The following is an 18,089-nucleotide window of genomic DNA, read 5'->3' on the forward strand; positions in this document are numbered from 1 at the left end:
GTTCCAGTATGTTTCGTGATCTTCCTCGTGAGATCTGTAGCTCACATTAAGATGATGTATACTTCTATAATTTTGAAACGGCTTTCTTACCAGAAGCAAAACAACTTAGATTTCTTCACACTTATGGAACGCGTCGAACGGCACCCCTTCACGAAACAGTTTGACCATTCGTGCCACTGTACGATATGGTAACGCTGCATGGCCACATGCTTCACGTAGTTCTCGACAACAGTCTCGTAACAACTTTAACTTGCTTGCATTATCCTTCAGTTCAAGGCACCAAATAATGTGACTGAATCACATACAACCGTCACAACTTTCTGCTTAGTCTCACATTCCGTTATCAGTTTCGCAAACCCTACAGCCAACACGAATCATACCATCACGTGACAGCATCGTTACCTTCGTACATCACAGCTTCATAAAAAAAGGATGTACTGTACCTGGATACGCAATACTAATATACTTCCATATTGCACACCAGTGTTGGAAATTATCTGTCGCAAGTCGCATATATGCGCATCTACACATAAATAAAGCACATTATATTCTAAAAATGGTTGCACTTACTTTCCAATCTAGATGTGGAAACTATGTTTTTGGACATAGTGACAAATGTACTTGGAAGATAGACAATTTCGCACACGTTAGACATCATTTGATAAACATGATCTATCTATTGGTTTTTCTTTCAGAAACACATTATCAGACGCTTTCGTGCATGCATAGTTTGATTTACGTGATGCAATTTTTTTCTGATACAGAGGTTAGAAAATGAAATAGTTGTCTGATGCAAAAGAAGAGTCCTAATCACCCACGTTTCCTTGGTCAAGTTCAACAAATGAAGGCGGTGCGGGCATTGCAGAGGTGATAAAGGCCTCACAGAAAGTGCCTCCTGGTTTCCACAATATCATGTTATACGCGAAAGAATATTCGTACAAAATATTCAATTTGTGTTAATCGGCCACTTATGTTTGATGCATCAATAAATGGAATGTTGCTTCTCTTCGTCTGGCTTTGTTGTAGAACTATTTGAAATACCGATCCTGTTAGCTCATGAAGAGATGTTTTTGATAAACAGGCGAGAATATATTTTGTCTAGTTCCTTTAAATAATTAATTAAATATACATTGTGTTGATTTGGATAATATATTGAAAAATATATGGATTTTATCGTAATTTTATTTTTAAGATATTTCGTGCTTCTGTTAGCAAGCGTGTGTTTTCATTGACCACTAAAATAAATAAAGCCTTCGTGTGTCTTTCAATCTGGTCACACACCACGACAAGCTACAGTGCAAGTCACCGAACGATAAGCCCCCTCGTTCAAGATTAACTGTCGACGTAACACGGACTAGTAGAAGCATGAATATCTTAAATACCTTTTAAATCAGCGTAGTGTACAGAGTGGCCTTGAGAAGCATTGGATTTCATTTAATCCCACAAAAAAAGTATCACCTTTCAAAACGTAATCTGAGACAGCAGTGGTATTTCCAGTCTCTACCTTTGCCCCTGGTTACGGAGAGAAAGGTTACACCTTTCACTCATACGGCAAGGTTCCCTAATGGATCTGGGATCGAATCTGGGTGGTGTAGCTCATTCATCACTCATCCTCAATTACGGCGGGCTCGCTATTCGTGGAGAGCTTAATGGTAACGTGCGAGAGGTGACAAATACACATGGAATGGCAAACACAACACTCGGATTTTATGCTCCTAAGACTGCATCAGCATGGTAAATGGAAAATACCTGTCTTTCCCTGGATAGAAGTGATTCCTCGAGGTGTCGAACCACGGACTGGTTAATGAACGTAGAGTCCGTTTGTGATGCTAGTCTGAATGCTCAGATTTCTCTCTCCTCCTGACTGGCTTCTTGATCGTAATTCTGCACCCTCTGACTGATAGCTCAAGACTGACCAATGACCCCCATTGTTCCAGATATTTATTGCGATGGACTTAACTAAGCAATGCGGAGTCAGTCACCTATATTTTCTTCCTGAGTTTCACCTGTTTACATGCTTACTCCGTTGGTGACCCGGGAAAGCTTAGGTAATGTCTGACACTGTATTCCTGTCTGGAAAATGATAGCTACTGTCGGGGATTTGGAAGTTCTTTTATATTAATGTATTTCCATTATTTGTGGATTATTACGACACTGAAGTAACAACAATATACAACAGTCGTAAATCTATTGTTAAAACGAAATTGTTTTATAATATTTCAAAATTTGTTGCTATCCCTGTCTGGAAATGAACATGTATAGGCCTATTATTGGTATGCCTGCCTGCCCCTGAAATTAGACTTCCCGCATGAACTACACAGGATGTTTATGGGACTACATTCTGTATCGGTAATCTGTGGATGAAGGACAGGCATAACTGCAATGAAAGGGTAAAAGTGAGTGGGTGGATCAAGGCAGTGAGTGCTCGCTGCTGGAAACAGTTGGTAGCTGCAGCCGTGTTTTCCCCTCCATGTACTCACTTGCACTCACATGCCTTTATTGATTGAGCCATCTCGAGTCGCTACTTGTTTTCATTTCCTTGCTCCAGAGATTCCTGCGTTTGAAGATCGAATACAGGACAGGGATGGAAATTTGTGTTAACCGAATTATCGTTACTCTTATGCAGTAAAACCTCGTTAATCCGGGGGATAAGTTGACCGGTTTAACGAAAGTCCGGATTAACTGAAATAACCGAAAAGAACTGTAGAAAGTGCATTAAAACTCCGTTTATAGCAACAAAACACGTTTATTATGGTGTATTTAAAGGGCATAGGCCTAAATACACTATACAGTACAGTACAAAGTCTGCGGGAAACAGAACTTCATCAATGGTTGGCTACCTTTTCTTTGGGCAGTTCTCTTGTTGACTTCTAGCCACATTCAAAACCTTGCCTTGTTTTGTCTTTTGCCTGTCCGGATTAAGCGAAGCCCGGTTTATCGTGATCCGGATTAACGAGGTTTTACTGTAATTACAGTTTTCTTGAAATCAACATCGTTTACTGAAATTAAAAGTAACAAATATATCCGTAAATAGTTTGACATTGTTCATTTTGCTAATTGCGAAGATAAGGATGAGTAATAATATGATGAAATTGATGAAAGGATACTCGCAAAGATAACCAATGCACAGGTCTGGATTCGAATCCGGGACCCCGGGCGTCGTAGCGCGCTGTGCTAACTACTCCGCCACTATAGGTGACGTAAATAGACAAGTATAGAGTGCGTGTCAACTCTCCTGCATATGGCCTTGAACGGCTGAGCAGCACCAGCGAATCACAGACGTGCGGCGTTGCCGTGTTCTCCTTCACAAGGCTCAACCACGCTGTCTCTTTTCCGTGTGAGATTTCGACATGGCACCGCTGCAGTGCGCTGTTATTGGCTATCGTCATATGCAGGAGATTTGACGCGCGCTCTAGTATATCTTTGGACCTCGTAGGAGCAGGGGTTTGCACCAAAGATGAAAGTCCTGCCTGTTAAGAGCTAGATACGAACAGCATAATAACCTCAAATTTAGTTAAATGTCGCCACAAAAACTTGCCTAGGTAGCAGGTTCTGAACTGGAACTTTTTCAGCAAGGTTAAAAAAAAAACCTCCGGCCTCACCATTTACGCTAATGTTGCAGCTTTACACCCAGATTAACCCTAATAATAGCGTGTTCCTGGAATGTAAACAGTGTCATACAAGATATCTGTGTTATTTGCAATGTAAATGCCCCACTTCATTGCACACGTCTCCGCAGGAAGCGATTTTGCACTGACGTCACGACCTACTTCTCCCCCTCTCCCCCACCTTCTTTTTTTGTTGCGGAGATAAAAAGGGGAAACGGACGCAATCTACGCATGGACATTTTTACGACCTCCTAAAAATTGTAATAAGGAAGCTGGGGACTGTATTAAAGTCATGCGTGTGCGTTCGTGACGTGAAATGCTGCTATCTGCATACGTAGCGAGTAAATCATCGGCGTAAATGCGATGTTAGAACTGTCACAGCCTCAAATTCCACTGAACTTTTTCCGTCTCTTTAGTAGATCTCGTTTGCAGTGAAAGATTAAAGTCTAACAGTTGAAGTTTCGACAGCGAAAGCATAGTCTTTTTTAAGGCGGTTTCAGGAAACGACCGAAAATATTACAAAATTAGGTACGAGGTGTAGCCAAATTAGAGCGAGCCGTAACTGAGTTGTTAGCACAGCGCTCTACGGCTCCAGAGGGTCACGGGTTCGATCCAAGACTGGCATGGCATGTGCCTTCATCAATTTCATCCTCATCTTCGTGATTAACCAAAGGTGGCACGATGCAAAATAAGCCAAGCCAATCAATCGGAATAGGACGTGGCAAATAGCTTAATGAGCCGGCCTGCAAAAGTTATCTTTGTCCCAGTAGTCTGTGGAGCAAGCGAACGAAAACGAGTCCCCTGCGCAGGTAGTGACTCAGGAGAGCAGACCGATAAACGCGTGAGAAGGGATTGCATGGAGGGGGCAACGCGGCTGCACAGCCGCTTTCAGCAGCGTGCACAGCTTTGCTCCGCTCGCTCGCTTTCTCCCCCTTCTCTACCGTCATGCTCCACATATTCCTGAGACGTAGTATATGTGACCGCCTTGGCAAAGATAAAACTTATAATTTTATTTTGAGGCATTGTCAAGTAACATGGCTCGCTTCAAATTGCTGTAGTAGTAGCAGCTTAACCATGCATACAACATCTCGCCTTGTAATGATCGGGGGTCTTGAGTTCGATTATCTGTAGAAGCACGTTCTGAATTATTTCGGATTTTACTTTAAACTGTAGCGTTAAACCGTCCTTACCAGTTTCCTTCAGAGCCCATTTAGTATTGTTCTTTCATCTTCGTTTTGGCCATCTTTCGGGTCTCTTACCATAAGGTTTCCCAACAAAGACTATGCAAATTTGTCTTTTCTCTCCCATGCATTCTGCATGACCTGCCTGCCGAAGGCTTCTTGATTTAATCAGCGGATAAATAGAGATTATGCAATTCAGTATTATGCAACCTTCGTCACTCGGCTCTATATCTTTCTCAATATATTCTTTCAAAAACTCTTCATTTGTGTTCTTCTAGTATAAAGGACCAAGTTTCACCTCATATACTACAGACAAGGTTTTCAATTCTTTGATATCAGGCGAGAGAAAAAAAAAGTTTATGAACAGGAAAGTATTAAGTTGTTGCACATGAAATGTCGGATTTGGTAGTGAAACTTCAAACAGTAACTCGGTAGTATGGAATCAAAATAGACACTATTCGATGCTATACACTTCTCCCAACGAGATACTACTGCAATGGCTCCCAAAGTGTGCGCTGCGGCGCCCCGGGGCGCCTGTCTGGCTTACAGATGCGCCGTGAAATGTTCGATTATTTTCAGTGAAATGTCACTTATTCCAAATATGTGCTTATATAATGCTTTTTAGATATAAAATGTTTCTGACTTTGAACCGAACCACACTAAATGAGCGTTGCAAGTTTTAGATAGGCCGACAGATGCTTCTTTTCCCCGCCAAATAATGATACAAACGCTTAAAGAAGTGGTAGTCTGTTGGCGAGAGATCTGGCAAGTATGGTGGATGCGGAAGTCTCTCATAATGCAAGCTGTGTAGTGTTTGCACTGTTGTTCTTGCCAAATGGGGAATCGCGTTGACGTGAAGCACTAAAACTTCATTTCCGTTGACCAATCTAGGCTGCTTAACTCGCAGGTTTTTATGGATTTCATCCAGCTTAATTCAGTACTTCTCAGCATTCATTGCTTCACCAGTTGTCAAGAACGAATTGTGAATAATAGCAGCAGAACACAACCAGACAGTCACCATTACTTTTCTTTGATGAAATGTCGGTTTCGGCATGTGTTTCTGGACCTCATTGGCATCTAGCCATTGTGCAGAGCGGCGACCATTATCGTGTAATATCCATATCTCGTCGCATGTCGCTACTCTGTGCAAAAACGGAAGCCAGGAGAGAGAGGCACACTTCCAGGCGACGAAGTCACGTGTTTTTCAGTGACCTCATGGAGAACCCACTTATCCAGCTTCTTGAATTTTCCAATTCCTTGCAAGAGCCCCAAAAAACTGTGAAATAATATATCCCCAATGTCACTGCCATGTTGCTTACAGTTTTGCGAGGGTCAGACTCCACTGGTGCTCGCAGTTCGTCATCCCGAAATCCGACATTTCATGTGCAACGACCTACGAACAGTATTGCCTGAATTAGACCAGCTTTTAATTTCCTCTTTAACATAGTTTTCATTTATTAGACATTTGTACGAACGAAATTGCGTGGGTTGCTCCAATCCACTTCTATTGACGATGAGAGTTTGGAGAAAATTTAACATTTTCTCTCTCCAATTGTGAATACAGCGACAATAAAAATAATACATTGTCATAACAACATTTGAAAATGGTTAGGCTAAGTTCAAAGTTCCACATTTGTGCAATATTTATAATAATTTAGTCATATGATTACTCAAAATTTATTCATATAATGCAATTAAATGTCTGAAATTACTATTTAAACTAATTTTATTAAATATGATCTTTAAAAAAGCCAATTTGTATATAATGACAAAATTATCAAATTGTGCAATATTTTGAATTCATATTCATAACAGTTATTTTTGACTGACAAAATGAAAAACAAATATTTTCAATCATATGGGTTCTTTCAGATAAGAAAGATAGGATACATTCAAATTTATAATTAAATTTATTGAAATTGTGTACATTTGCATTGGCATCAAGGTTTATATACAAAGGTCAACTCTTTAAAATTGTTCAATGTATAATATGATGTCATACTTGGTATTTTGTATCAACATTCAAAAAATGGTAATTGTAATCATTAGATAAGTATATTGTGATATACATAGTAAAATAGCTGTAACAGAGCAAATATGTACATTTACTACACAAACATTCAAGCTGTTTAGCACTTATGGACAAAAATATAAAACAAAAACAATTGAAGATAACACATACTAAAAAATCTGGCTTTAGCTAGTTGCTCTAATACTAGTTGTCTGTGACTTTTGAGGGATCTCATGATGGATGGAAGATAAGTAAAAATGTGGCTATTGGTGAAGGATTGATATTTGTATAAATCTTGATATTTTGAAAGATTATACTTTGCAAGTTAATCTTTAATAGTTTGTTTAAACTATATAGAGACATTTTGCTCATACCAGAATCTTGAAAATGCTTTTATAATGGCATAATCTTTAAAAAAGATTTGGAACTTGTGAAAAGTGCCAAGTTTAAAAATTGGAAGCAGGAAATTATTATCTGCTTGCATCTGCATTATCAAGCTAGTAGATGAATAATGCAATACCTCAAATGAATGTTTTGAGAAATAAGACAAAGTGTAAGAAATATCTTCTGCATTTTAATGTGAATTAACCATATGTGGAGTTTTAAAAATTGAAGAATGGAAGCCATCTTGTAAACCTGGTTGAAAAAATTGACATATTGAGTATACTCAGATGTAGAACTGATGCATGCCAAAATATTAAGAAAAAGACTTACTCTACCTCACAAGGAGATAATAAAGAAATATTTTCTTCATGTAAATAACATTTATATGTTATAAATGTTCTTTTAAACAAATGCATAATTGATGTTCTTGTAACTTTTGTTATTTCTAGTTTTTTATCAAATAATAATTATAAAAATATTTATTATTGTTTGAACATAAACACTATTCATCAGCATATGTAAGCTGGTATTTCTTTTCAACATATATCCTTAGCTTCCTACTGAGCTAAAACATTGATTTTGGATTTTTGACAGGTATATACATAAAATGATGTGCCAATCAAGACTTCATATTTAACCGAGGACATTTATCAAAGTGATTGATTAGTGAGATAGATTAGACTGAATTGTCTTCTCGATATTTAGTCTCTCTTTCTTCTCTTTTCATCACGTTCCATCGTTATAGTACTTTTATACCACGTATCAGTTACATCAAAAAAATATATAAACTTCACTTTAAGTTTATATACTGCTTTAAGTACACCACTTCAAGTAATTTATACAGCAATTTGCACTTCACATTAATCAAGATTTATAGATCTAAGATTCAGCACATGACCAACAGGTGGCTCTGATCACACGTCACACAAGCCGCTGGGCCATACATGGCCCTCAAAGTATAGTTGCGCAACAGAGTACGTAAATATTTTCACCATAACGTCCGTCAGATGAGTGCAAAATCAATCTACCACCATGTGTATAACATGAACATAACTAATTTTTACAGTACATGCGAGAATATAATATGATTAACCCATGTTATTTTTTTCCTTTACAGGTAGGGGCTTCCCGGTGCGATGGAATTAATATCTTCCAATAGTAAGTTGTATTAATTTATCTAATTTGTATAATTGAAATGTTCAATACATTTGTTTCTTTAAGTGTACAATTACGAAATTCTTAATCTGAAAGAATCTCGACGTTAGTTACAATTAAGTAAATTACATTCAAAATGAAGACCCCGAACGGAAACCATAGCCCATAAATGCTTCTTTAGCTTTCGAGATTTGAACATATTTTTTGTAATCTTGCATGCGTGAATTTCAACTTAAAGAGCTCTGAAAACGTTAAATTATTATTTTAGTTAACTATCTCTTACGGCAGAGAGAGAATATGAACTTTGCAATGTAACGAAACTCAAAAACCTTTTAGTTTGAGCTGGAAGCAGCATTATTTTGTTGTTTAATGAGAGACTCTGTTTGGCCTCGCCACCTATAGTGGCTACAATAAAAAATTAAGTGCCATTTTTACCTATTACAGATACCAAGGTCGTGAACTACGCGCTACTTCTTTCTTGTGTTGTGTCGTGTGAACTAAACGCCCCTTGGTGGGAGAATTTTAAATTATATGCAAGTACAGTGGGATCAATGAGTATTACCTTGCAAATTATCCATGATTATTTTCATTAATTTTTCTCTTACATCCTATGTATTTTTAAGCAATGTATGCTGGTGTAGAAGTTTCTTGTTTTGAGTTTTCTTTTAATTCTTGAAGCTCTTATTGGGTCAAATAAAGTGAACGAACATGGTGATGGACAATTTGCATGGTTATACTCATGGATCCCACTCATGGATGTGTATGTAGCTCACGTAAGGGGGAGGGGTGTTCAATCTTGGTTCAATTAGGGTTCCTATATTTCATAAGTGAAAATCCGGGACATTAATGACCGGTAGCTTGTTAAGGAGCGGGGGGGGGGGCTGGACCCGATAAAGTTGTATGTATACAACATAATTGTCATTTATGGGAACTTTATTTTAAAACTGCGGAATGAACAGATAGGCACCCAAGCACTTGCTCTTTATATTAAGCGGGTTACTATACAATGGAAGAGAATCGTAACTGAAATTCAGCACTGCTAGCAGACGGCAGCGCCATCGTGAAGTCAAAGATTTTTGTAGTACCGTCTGTATCTCGTTAACTCTTGTATTATGGAGAGGGAGTTGTTCAATGTAGAATTAGGTTGCTTTGTAAAATGAGCATTTCACAATTACGTCCACGCATTTAAATATAAAAAAAGTTCAGGAAAGTATAGTCTTAATCATTTCTTCTTTCCCACCCGATTCCAGGACATTTGTGCATCCCGAAGAAACTATTCGGAACATCGGAACAAATGATACCATTCCGGGATTGTCCCTGAAAATCCTGGACGTATAGCGTCCCTAGGTATGATCTGGCTATCAAAATCCACTCTGCCACCACATGAAAGGTCACACATTTATTAAATTAAGTCTATCTACGAACTTATAACTTTTCTACATAAATGAGCAGAAAATGCTTTGAAAAAGCTAATCCCAGCTTCTCTTTGAAAAAGAATTACAATGTTAGAATTAGTCTTTTCCTCCTTGCTACAAAATTGAAAATAACATCATCGGTGTTATTTTAATATTCGTATGTATGCACACTTAACAGTGCAGGGTCCATTAGTCGAGTATTTCCCGTTGAATTACGAGGACATTATTTCAACCTCCTTAATGTTAAACACATCCTATCGGGTGTTGAAGATGAACTGGGAGTGTAACGAAGATCACCAATAATTTGTACATATTTCAGTACAAGAGCTTGTCACAATTTTCTACTGCCTACAATGCAGACCCTGGACATCTCTCTTCAATTACTGTTGCCACATTTTTCATTCAGATCTGAAAATGTAAAAAATATCAACCAGGCCATCCAACATTTTGACACACTGTTCCAATGAATGAGGAATATAGGCATTTCATATTGGAATAAGTTGTTGCAATTTTTCAATGTTTTGACTGTTTCAGAGAAACTTGGGTTCATTTCTACTACAAAATGGTCTAGGAATGGACACCAGTAAAGTTTCTACTATTAGTGTATACGATTTCACAAGTCACCCTACTTAGTATTGATACTTTTCTGCCCATCTTGTGTCAAACAACTTGAGAACGTTAGAGTACTTCCCTAGCTATCTTGCACTGCATTCCTACAACCAAATTACTTTGAGAAGATTGATTGCTTTATTTGCATTATTTTACTACGCCTTTTGTGCCACTTTTGGCTAATTTCCGAAGAGCGGGATGATTGATAACACGATGAAATTGTTGAATGGACACCCACAAATGCCCATGCCGGGTTTCGAACCCAGGGCACACAATGTTCTACCCACGGGGGGCTGCTCCTTCAAAAAGACTCGAGGGGAAAAAATTATAACTGATTTGACAGTCTCAATATCGCAGAAATTCCACAGAAATGGGCAATGGCCAGGGTTAAAATATGTGCTGAACAATGTACAAAAATTGCTTTTGGACCTGAAATTATCTATCTATTTCACCCCCTTAATTCTACCACCCATTAGGGACTCTCCAATGGCGCAGTGGAAACGTCGACGCCTTGTAATCAAGTGGTCCCGGTTCGATATCCGATGGAGACACATAGTGGTTCGGATCCCACTTTAAACTGTAGGTCCAGTCCTGATTATCCTTACTGTGCATAAAGTGGACTTAAAACAGCAAATCAATCCATCTACCACCCATTACATCAGCATCTTCATATTCTTCACCAACTATATTCTTTTTTTCTAAATCCACACCCAGTCAACCCAGAGAGAGTAGAAGTACTAATAGCTGAAGCTAACCCAGATGCTGTTACAATCTCCAATAGGGACAAGTTCCCATTCCGATCTAGAGTTTGGAAAATGGTTTATTGACTTTGGGGATTATCAAACAGTTGGAAAATTTCAAATTATAAAAAATTTAGAACCTGAGGAATACTTAATACTTGAATTGTAGTAAACCATATCGGGAACTTTTCATGAAATTATAATATTCGCGGTATAAATTCACAAGCAGTGCTTCGGGCAGAAATTACATGTGGCATTATATAATTTGTGAAATGTCAGGAGTTTTCTGACTATTTTCCAGAGAAATTCCGAAACTATCAGCAAATAGCAGACATTTCCTTTGCAGTCCCATCTGGTGTGTGGAATTAATTCTTTCCCCATCCGTATCCCGTTCTATACGCTTGTAATTTATGAGAACAAAATAAGTCTGAAGAAATTTTTACGAACAAGTATCTGCACATAGCGGATAGAACAGGTAATCTGGTAATTTTACAGAACCTAAGTGGGGGCGGTTGGACTGTTGAACCCCCCTTAAATACGCCCATGACCGACTGTACAATAGTAGGAGGGACAACTAGGGATGGACGATATCGAAAATTTGACATCACGATATATCGTCAAGGAAATATCGTCACAGACAATACGATACGATATTTTTCCGTATCCTGATATCAGCGATATATCGTCTCCGGGATATATATCGCCAAATATCGTAACGATATATCGGCGACACGATATGCAGCGTGCCCACAAAGTCTTGCTACCATTACAATGAAACACACTGTAGCTCCTAAACTACATGCGGTTTCTTGCAACGTGTTCTACAGCTCTCAAAGTTTTAATAAGTTGTGGTATTTTATTATTATTATTTCAATTTTGTATTGTTTTTTTGCAGATTATGTTGTGAGCGACAATGACGACAGCACAGGAGTAGGCACAATGTATGTGGTGAAAGTGTTGTAACTGTAAATAAAGCTTTGAGAGCTGTAGAACACGTTGCAAAAAACCGCATGTCTTTATCTCATATAGTTTAGGAGTTAAGTTCCATTGTAACGGTAGCAGGACTTTGTGGACACGCTGTATATCGCCAAATATCGTGATGATATATCGCCGACACGATATATATCGCCAAATATCGTGACAATATATCGACGACACGATATACGAGTATATCGTATACGTATATCGGCAAAATATTTGATATCGCCTAGACGATATTTTTTCAATATCGTCTGGACGATATAGCGCCCAACATTAGACAACAGTTTGCCGAAGCGATTTAACGTACCGTTTAACTCCCCTGAGCAGAGAGACCTGATAGAAACTACCGATTGATAACTCAAGAAGAATTGCGACTAGAGAGATTGATTATGCTGTACGTGAGAAATGGCAGTCTGTCTTCGTGAACCAAGTGTGTGTCGAAACAGCCGTTCGCCACTTGGGAGTCTGGACGTTCATTCTTGTGCTGAGTTCATCGGAAGGTTTTCGTTCTTCGTTTTCTCTTCGTAAGGTTATAGCGCCCGGTGCTGGGACTGTAAAATCTTTATCACTTCTCTTCTTGAGTTGCTGAATTCACGATGTTCATATGGGTGCCAGGACGAGCTTTTTTCTTTTTCCAGTCAACTTGTGAATGCGGGTTCATTTCTTGCTCTCTGATTGGCTGTTGGAAAGTTACTGTGCTCTGACTGTGAGAATATCTTATTTGCGCTGTACGTTAGGTTAGGTTAGGTTAGGTTAGAAAGCAGCAAATTTGCGCTGAAAATAGGAAATAAGATATTCTCACAATCAGAGCACCGTAACTTTCCAACAGCCAATCAGAGAGCAAGAAATGAACCCACATTCACAAGTTGACTGAAAATAAAATCGCTGCCAGGAGAACGTCGTTCTTTCATGGAGTATTGCCTCTAAGAACCGGCTTCATTTTCTTCTGCTATTTTGTAGTTGATTGGTTTAGTATATTTTACTTCGATTTTCTGCTACTTTTGACTAATCGCGAAGATGAGGATGAGGAATCACAGACATATAGGGAAGATACAACATGATGCTCACAGAGGATTATACTGGCTGTAAGTCCGGACGCCAGAGCCTCGCAAGTCTGCCAAATGTATTCCAAGATGTACCACGTGGAACTGAGGTTGGCATCTGCGTGTCTCTTACACTCCGTTTTGTAGTTGGCGTCTTCCACTTCGTTTCTATTTTACTCCATTCGTGGGGCCTGTACCCGTGGCGGAGTGGTTAGCACATCGTGTTAAGACGTCAGGGGTTCCGGGTTCGAATCCCGGGAATGGCTGTTTGTGAGTGTCCATTCATCAATTCCATCATGTCATAACTCTTAGCAAATTAGCCAAGAGTGGCACAAAAATCGAAGTAAAGCAAAGCAATTCTATTGGTCGGCTCTGTGGCCGAGGGCGTTAAGTGGTAGATTTTTTATCTCGCCACCGAACTTCCCGGATTCGAATCCCGACCATGGCCTAGGTGTTCTTTGTTGTGTCTCTCCATCATCAGAACATCATTTAATCCACATCGTCGCGAGTAGCCAAAAGAGGCAGAAAAGCGACGAGAAATAACAAAAATACAAACAATTTTGCTCCATTGCTGTGAGAGGGTATGGGCATAGTCATTTCGTCTTTGCATCATATGAATTAAATCTGGTGCAACAGAAATTCTAGAAACCTTGGGTAGAAGTATCTCAAATGCTTGTCTCGAAATTTAACTTGGAATTAGACTAAGAAAAGTAGATTGTTAATACGTAGAATTCTTATATGTTAAAATTCCACATAAGTTTTTTGAGACACATGTTATTAATTTACTTATGTGTAATGCATTCTTCATAAGCATTGTTTTTTGTGCATTTATGTCTATTTTCTACGTCCGTAGAATAATAGTGACGTTCAGAAGGAATTTGAATCTAGTATGCGAATTTAGCTGAATTTGAACCAAGAACCACTGTCATTCTTCTTAATGGCTCGTTGCTAATTAATGGAAAAAGGGGGAACCCCCAGAAGATGCCCGCCTCCACCCGCATACATTCGAGGGCATGTGCTTATGTTCTGGTCTTTTTCACGGACGGTTCCCTTATTTTCATTTCCTCTTGACTTTATATTTGGTTCAAAGAATACTTATAGACAGTGATGTGCGTCTACGCGTGCACAACGATAGTCTACATTCTACACGTAGACTATTTTATACACGTAGATTACGTAATCTATGTAAACAACATGGCGAAAGGTGATAACTTAACAAAGGGCGCCGTGGAATTAAAATAAAATTATACTGCGTATCAGTTGCTGATGTGTGAAGAAAACTTTTCATACTCTTTCTTCCAAATTCGAACAATTTCTCACCCAGGAAGAAATCTAATTTAGGAAATATTCTAGTGTTTTATGGGGAGAAGACTACTTTTGCCTCACGACTGCCATCTGTTGTTGTTTTTTGCATACTATTTATCTTCTTCCATAGTTGATGATAGAAGAGAAGAGAAATTTTGTTGTAAATAGTATTCTATTCATTTCTTTAGGAACCAATATAGTTGAAAATGTCACTTTCCCTTCATGAAACCCTTGAAAATTAATTTTAATGCACTTTAGATTGTCTACGTAGTCTATGTAAACTACAACCCAATGTAATCTACGCGTAGATTACGTGTAGACAACGCATGTAGACGTAAACTTATAGTCTACTGCACATCACTGCTTATAGATACAGTCCTGCAAGTTACAATGTAATCCGCAGGATCTGGTACCGGGATTGTTCGGTAATCCAGAACAAACCCGGTTTACAAAGTTTGTTAGTATGATACTTGTTTTGCGGTCGTTTTCTTGGGTATGCAGTGTGTGCTTTAGAACGGCACTTGACTGAGATAGTGTTAGGAGTTGAGTGGGTGGATGTGACGTTGTGTGGACGTGTTCTCATGTTGTACTAGTTTGTTGTTTGCTGAGTTTATGTGTGTGTAGTTTTTTTTAAATGTAAGTGTGTGAAGGGAGAGTGAAGATTATTTGATTGAAGGTAACGAAGGCAGGGAGAAGAAGTTAATGAAGTGAGGAGGTTAAGAGTTTGGACTTTGGCTTAAATATGAAGCGTGATGGAAGTGTCGGATATAAGGGGAATATATTGTGTGAGTGTCTTGAGCGGAGGGGAGGAGGTATGTTGAGAGGGCGTCACTATTGACTATTCTGGAAGCTCCAGGAGAGGTTAAGCAAGGCTATGAAAGATGAAGGTGACAGAATAATAGTATTTAATAGAGGTGGGTAAGTTAAGAGTTCTAGATGTGAGTGTAATTCTGTCTTGGTTTTGGTGAGATTCGTTTGGCATGCTTCTTTTCCTTTCTGGGATCAAATCCTAAGTGTCCCGGGGTCGAATCCTTTGGATGCAATCCTTATATGATTCTCCTGGAGGCCTCGGTGGTCTGATACGTCTTCTCGCACCTTCCTCCTGGCGTCCAGTTGAGATTGTTACGTACCCAATAGGACACTGTAATGTAAATAGTTTGCAAAAGAGGAATATAGATGGCAGCACCAGACGTGCAAGACTAATAATTAGCATGATATTTGTGAATAACCTTATAAATAAGAACAAAGCAAATTAGAAATATGAAAAACAATAGAATCTACTATAAGAGGATAAAGAATAAATATAAAAGAAATAAATTAATGTACATACGCGATAAATTAAACCAGTGATCATATGTAAATTGATCATAAAACTAAAGAAGTCAAAGCACTGGTATACACTCTGTTGTTCCCAGTTAGTGTTGCGTTCCAATCGCAGCCGCAACGGAGGATATTAGTATTATTCCCAAAGCTTAAAAGAAAAAAGCTGGATAAGGATAAAAGAATTCATTAAATCGTCAAAACATAAATAAATTGAAATCCAGAGGGAAGTTCACAAAGAAGACAAGAAGGAAGTCCAGATCCAGATCTGTCCATTACGAAGGATGTCCAGATAGACGAATATTCAAATAGAGAAAAGAAATAATAAAAAGTATATTGAGATGAAAATTGACTGTAAACGAGAATTGTAGAAGAAATTAGCTTATCAAGTAAATATTCTATTTCCATATATCCTTGTTTATATAATATATTCGTTTAAACGTCTCCATTGGAAGGCATCCAGTCTGGTTTCGTTGTCTACAAAGAACCCTACCTAGTAGATAAGCTAGCTGAGGTTTAAGATTAAGATTTATGCTCCTTGCACCAAATGGAGGTAGCAAGATGGTATGAGACCCTCCTTGAGAAGCTCCTGGCGGTTGCTCCGGATCTTCCGCTTCGGACCGCGGACGTAAGTTCACCGGCAAAAAGCTCACCGAACATAAGCTCACCAGAAATGATGCAATTGCATTATAAAATAATAATTGACATTTTTTGTCGGTGCCTGGTCGCAATTAGCCTTAAACCCCTAGAACGATGCACCGGTAGCCCCACGAATCATGCACGCGTAGCCCCACAAACCATTCACGGTAAGGTTAAGTTAGGTTAGGCAAACATAGTTAAAATTTGGGGTCGTAGTAATATCAGGAATATATATTTCGTTTCGTAAGTATTGCATGCCCAACGTATCCAGTCTTTCCCTTCTTTTCTCACTTTATATTCGTAACCATCAAAGACCAATTTCTTTTTTCCCCTTTGCGTACTTATTACTTCCATCACGCCTTTTGGAATTATAATGTTCTTAATCTGTTATCCTTTCATAATGTTGGTCTAAAGTGAAAGGAACAAACAGCCAATGACGATAGAGAGTGGGGATATTGGGAGGGTGATATCGGATTCGTGTAAATATATAATTTTATATAAATCATATAAATAAAATAATTATAAATAAAATTATAAATTTTATATGTAAGTGAGCTTATGTCCGTTATCGGTGGGCTTTTGTCCGGACTTGTAACATAAGCACTGGGTCATCTTCTTGAGGACGGAGAGCAAGAATTCGCCTTTGTTTTAGCCTTTCAGACCGCCGTTGCAAATTAGTAAGTATCATTGCTTTCTAAACACTTCAGAATAATTAATCTTGAACCTACATAAACTCTTAATAAAGATGTAAACGTTGCCCAGTCTGTATAGTATTATTATTATTCATTAACACGTTGTGGAACTGAACCTTGTTTGCATATTTTTTCTACGCATCAACATTTGAATGTCGTTATGTTCTGTTCACTGAATATGAGCTCATGCGTTCAGTCATTGATATCTAGTTCGTTTGTTATTTGTTTTCTTGCATGGTAAATATTCAGCTGTTGCATGTTCGCTCCCCGTTGCTGTTGGTATTTTTATTTTTGTCTGTCCATGGTTACCAGAATATCGTCATTTCACCCGTTATACCTTCATAGAATGCGTTTCCAGGACTCCCGTGCAATGAAGCGAGTCTTTCGCTTTTTCCATCGTTCTGGACATTTCCAAAAAGCAGTTGGAAAAATAGAGAGGAATAAGATGCATTGTTCCAACTTACACCATGCATGGGAAATATCATGATCACGTGATAATGATCTTTAGTTTATAATCATATACAAGGAACAGTAATGCGCCCTAATCGAGACTCGAACCCGAGAGAATAAGGTAAGTGAGCCAAAGGTAGCCCATGGGTACCAAATGTAGTCCATGGGTACCAAAGGTAGCCCATCTGTACCAAATGTAGCCCATGGGTACCAAAGGTAGCCCATGGGTACCAATGGTGGCCCACTGCTTATAGTTTCGTATTAAATGTTGCTTGTGCTCAAGAAAACATATTTATTCATGTTAATTCATTTTTTAATAATGTATTAGATACATTGTTAATCTCAAACTTTTGACTGCTGACATGCATTATGTACAGTAACGACGCATAACCGACATCCGACGTGAGAGGTCCCACATGTAGGTAATTAGTATTAGACTAAAACAGCTCACTCTCTCATACTTTTCTGCAATCCTGATCGCATTTGCTTTTGATCTGAATCTCAGAATAATGGAAGAAGGAGAAGAAAGCAAGAACTGGTTGTTTCTTCACCGCAT

The sequence above is a fragment of the Lepisma saccharinum genome, chromosome 14 (genome assembly GCF_977018435.1).
Source record: "Lepisma saccharinum chromosome 14, izLepSacc3.1, whole genome shotgun sequence".
Classification (NCBI taxonomy): Eukaryota; Metazoa; Arthropoda; class Insecta; order Zygentoma; family Lepismatidae; genus Lepisma; species Lepisma saccharinum.